This window comes from Salmo trutta, chromosome 13, assembly GCF_901001165.1.
Source record: "Salmo trutta chromosome 13, fSalTru1.1, whole genome shotgun sequence".
NCBI lineage: Eukaryota > Metazoa > Chordata > Actinopteri > Salmoniformes > Salmonidae > Salmo > Salmo trutta.
Window position 1 is genome coordinate 14,156,454 of NC_042969.1, and position 5,639 is coordinate 14,162,092.

A 5,639-nucleotide genomic window follows, 5' to 3' on the forward strand; every position below is an offset into this window, starting at 1 on the left:
ACCACGAGTCTGTTGAAACAACTCCACACACCACGAGTCTGTTGAAACAACTCCACACACCACGAGTCTGTTGAAACGACTCCACACACCACGAGTCTGTTGAAACAACTCCACACACCACGAGTCTGTTGAAACAACTCCACACACCACAAGTCTGTTGAAACGGCTCCACACACCAAGAGTCTGTTGAAACGACTCCACACACCGGGAGTCTGTTGAAACGACTCCACACACCACGAGTCTGTTGAAACGACTCCACACACCACGAGTCTGTTGAAACGACTCCACACACCACGAGTCTGTTGAAACGACTCCACACACCACGAGTCTGTTGAAACGACTCCACACACCACGAGTCTGTTGAAACGACTCCACACACCACGAGTCTGTTGAAACGACTCCACACACCACGAGTCTGTTGAAACGACTCCACACACCAAGAGTCTGTTGAAACGACTCCACACACCACGAGTCTGTTGAAACGACTCCACACACCAGGAGTCTGTTGAAATGACTCCACACACCACGAGTCTGTTGAAACGACTCCACACACCAGGAGTCTGTTGAAACGACTCCACACAGGTGTTGGTGTGCCCTCTTCACAACTGTCTTGGGGTGTTTGGACCATGATAGTTTGTTGGTCATGTTGACACCAAGGAACTTGAAACTCTCGACCCGCTCCACTTCAGTCCTGTCGATGTTAATGGGGGCCTGTTCGGCCCTTCTTTTCCAATAGTGCACGATCAGCTCCTTTGTCTTGCTCACATTGAGAGAGAGGTTGTTGTCCTGGCACCACACCGCTAGGTCTCTGACCTCTCTACATGCTGTCTCATCATTGTCAGTGATCAGGCCTACCATTGTTGTGTCGTCAGCAAACATAATGATGGGTTTGGAGTCGTGCTTGGCCACTCAGTCGTGGGTGAACAGGGAGTATAGGAGGGTACTAAGCACGCACCCCTGAGGGGCCCCAGTGTTGAGGATCAGCGTGGCATTTAGGACCTGCATGTGGAGGCCAGACAGAGCCTGGGGTGGGGAGTGCAAGCTGTGGTCTAAAACAAATGCCTTGGGGTAGATGGGATGGAAGGGGTTCTGTTTGGTGAGGGAGGGAGGGCAGGACCGGGAGGAGGACTGCGGGTTAGTCCCCCCTCCTAGCAATAGTTAAGCAATAGAGTGATATTCATTGCACCTGCGCCTTGGTCTGTGTGTGTGTGTGTCTGTGTGCAGCGTGTCTGTGATCCAGGCCCAGGTCATATATTTAAATGGGTCACTTGTTTTAAGTAATTGGGATATCCTCCTCTGTGTAAAACAGCCATCACTCACCTTCTATCCTCTTGTTTCCTTTGGAGCGTACATTTCTGAATGAAACCTTTTTAAACAGGAAGATTGTACAACAGTACAGCATTTCATTTTACTGCCCTAATCTAAAGGCAAATTCATAGGCCACTTTACATATCTCACTTAACTCCATATGTAGGCCTAACACCATATAACAGTAATTGACAGAACCAGATTGACTTTTGTTCTGTGTACTATTTTTAAACATACAATATCCCGTTACAGACATGGCGCATCAATTTGTAACATCCAAGCTCCAATTAAAAGGATTAAGACGTGACGGGACTTCATTGTCAGCTCTGCCCTAAAGACATCAAAGGTGGAGTGAGAGTGCAGCTGCCCTCCCTGACGGTGTGAGTTTCTGCCCTCTCGCTGGCGCTGCGGCCAAGACAGTGTTTGTGTTGAGGATGTTTACCAATCCCAGGAAAGACAAACAGCTTCATTCTTGTTTGTGAGTCCCCTAGCTCAAACAGAGGGCCGTAGGTCCTTTGTGTGTGTGTGTATGTGTGAGAGAGAGGATGTGTTGCATTGTGTATATCTTGTCTCTTGTCCTTCTCTTCTCTTTACTTCCAGCATTTCCCGTCAGCTTCCATGCCAGATTAATTGTAAATCAAATAAAATCAAATACAATTTTATTTGTCACATGCTTTGTAAACAGTAGATGTAGACTAACAGTGAGATGCTAACAGTGAGATGCTAACAGTGAGATGCTAACAGTGAGAGGCTAACAGTGAGAGGCTAACAGTGAAATGCTAACAGTGAGATGCTAACAGTGAGATGCTAACAGTGAGATGCTAACAGTGAGAGGCTAACAGTGAAATGCTAACAGTGAGATGCTAACAGTGAAATGCTAACAGTGAGATGCTAACAGTAAGAGGCTAACAGTGAGAGGCTAACAGTGAGAGGCTAACAGTGAGAGGCTAACAGTGAGATGCTAACAGTGTAATGCTAACAGTGTAATGCTAACAGTGAGAGGCTAACAGTGAGAGGCTAACAGTGAGAGGCTAACAGTGAAATGCTAACAGTGAGATGCTAACAGTGTAATGCTAACAGTGAGAGGCTAACAGTGAGAGGCTAACAGTGAGATGCTAACAGTGAGATGCTAACAGTGAGATGCTTACTTACCCTTCCCAACAATGCAGAGAAAAAAGTGAAAAAGAATAACACAATGAGTAATGATGACTTGGCTATATACACTGGGTACCAGTATCGAGTCGATGTGCAGGGGTACGAGGTAATTGAGGTAGATATGTACATATACTGTAGGTAGGGGTAAGGTGACTAGGCAACAGGATGGATAAACAGTAGCAGCAGCGTATATGATGAGTCAAAAGAGTTAGTCCAAAAGTGTCAATGCAGATAGTCTGGGAAGCTATTTGGTTTACTATTTAGCAGTCTTATGGCTTGGGGGTAGAAGCTGTTCAGGGTCCTGCTCGTTCCAGACGTGCATCGGTACCGCTTTCCGTGTACTGTATGTTCTGGTGGGGTTCATAATAGATCTTTATAATAGCGACAAAACAGATGAATTAATTTGAGCAAAATAAGATTGACATTTAGTGTCACGGGTGTCATAGGGTTTAGACCAAGACACAGCGGGAAAATGTATACTCATCTTTTATTAAATGGACAAAGAAGGAAAACCAAAATAAACACGTATACAACAAATAAAATACGACGAATCAAAGAACAGGCCAGTAAGGCACAAAGCTATACACAGCAACAATCTCCCACAAAATCCCATGACAAAACACATACCTATTTATAGGACCTTCAATCAGAGGCAACGATAGACAGCTGCCTCCAACTGAAGGCCCCAACACCAATTAAGAAAACATAGAAATACAAACGCCTAGACAGAACATAGAAATAAACTAACATAGAACAATAACCAAAACCTTGGACTAATAAATCAAATACCCCTCTACATAAACAACCACCCCGAACCATATAAACCAAATACCCCCTCTACATGAACACATACACAAACACACCCTGAACCACATAAAACAAATACCCCCTGCCACGTCCTGACCAAACTAAAATAACAAATAACCCCTATTACTGGTCAGGGCGTGACATTTAGTCATCATAACAACTTGCAGTCATGCAGTAACTTGTTCATAACAACTTGCATCCTTGCAGAAACTTGTGCAAATGTATAACACCTTAATAAAAAAAGAGAAAAATACACAACATTTTTTAAAATATATATCCTTTAGAAAGGTACCCTTACTTGGGTCAGTGTGAAACAGCAACGCTTGGTCATTAAAGGTAGGCTCAGCAAAATGACGTTGCCACGAGCAGCTCCACAGATATTGAGATGAGTGAGATGAAAGACTTCGCTCTCACACAGTCACACAGTATCTGTGCATGAGTTCGCTTCATGCAGTTCACAAGCACGGTAGCCAGGGCACCAAAACAGAGGAGAAGGTGAGCCTTGTGCTTCAACGCTCTTAGTTGTTGAGGGAATTGACCCACTATGCTGTTTACTTTCTGTATCTACATCACATCACTGAGTCTATCTTTAACTTGTGTTAGTCATGCTACAATTGACCACATGGTGTCACTCTTACTCACCAAAGCTCATTCTCCCTCAAACAACGTGACAGTGTTAACAAGAGGCTCCTCATGCCTCTGTTCGATTCCAGTGGTCTACAGTAATTCACAAATGAATACCTCCCGCTGCTGGATATTGCAAATGTACCCTATAATGTCAATCTTTAGATCTCTTCCATTGGATCTGTTGGTGGGAAGAAACAAAAAAATGGTCTACGCTATAGTTAATAAGTGTTCTAGATGTTTTTCTGAAGAGTGGGCTGTGATGTTATCACAAAACTGTTTAGAAACACATAGTAATGATCATGACAGTTAACTGAGGTTTGAGAGAATTAGGACACTACACATTTTTGGGATAAAAGTGTTGTTACACAAAACGATTTCATCCGGTGAGCACAACATGTCAACAAATGTCAGTCTTTGGATGTAGCTTTAACAGGCCTTAACAGAGAGGTTTTATGATGCAGAGACTTCCCTTCCATCCTGCAGGGGGTATGAAGCTAACACTGTTCATGTGTCAAAAGCCTTTTAACTGGCAGGGTCCCAAAGCAAGTATTATTACTTTATTGGGCACCATTCAGACGGCTCCTTTTCATTCAATGTGATTCTTCTTACCCATAAATCAGGGTTTGGGAGACACTGAAGGGAAAACATAGCTTACAAACACTGTATTGTGTGTCACTTTTCTCACTCTCTAATGCAAGGAGTGTCGAGAGAAACTGGGAATGTTATTACTATTGAAATGATCACAGTTACAATTTGTTCTCATAAAACTGTTATGGTCACACAACTCTGGAATCTCAATTGATCCTCAATTTATCATTCATCATCAATTGGTCATTACATTGTAGACTACTAGCAGAAAAATTGTCTTCAGCGGTAGAAACAATAAAAAAAAGGTGTCTTTCCTGCCCCTGTTTCGGTAAAAAGCTAAGGGATGGGGCTGGAGCAATGTAACCCCTCTCACTCTCATAGACTGACCGTCCATGATATCAAAATGAGAGTTTTAACCATGTTTTGAGGTTATACAGTGTTTACATTACATTTGTTTAGAAACATTTGATTAAAATAAGCTTATATTTGGGTTCTGATGGGGTATGACAGTCGAACTAAGCTCATGAGAAATTTCTAAATTATATTCTTCAAGAATCAATGTGTACATATCATTAATTTATAAGTCAAACAATGAATGTAGGAACTGCTGGTTGACCCTTAAGCATAAAATGGTCTTCAACATAAAGTGTTTATTTAGCTAATTAAAATCTACATTTTCCCAAAATGTGTTTTATGAATTCCTAGGCTACAGTAGGCTGCTACTATGTCAAAAATGAATCTGAACAAGGGACTGCCCTTGTTCATGTAGGTCCTTCCAACCCAACTTTGCTGTATAGTGACTTGTATCCTCTGCATCGTCAGGAAGGGCTCGTAAGCAAGCATTTCACCGTAAAGTCTACAACAGTTGTATTCGGCGCATGTGACAAATACAATTTGTAACCTGGCTAATTTGAATATCACTTTCTACGTCAGATCCTACTTGTTTGTTGTTCGAAACTAGGAATATTGCCTGGACCAAAAATGGTAGATAAAAATAAAGGTAGTTCACTCTGGCCATTTACCATGGAAAAAAATGTCAGTTCCTGTCTACTTAAGGGGGTGGTTCTCCTATAGACACCAATGCGATAGCAGCTGGGTATGGCCTACTTGGTTCATTGACTTCCATTGAAACATAAAACATGAGGGAGTGGGAT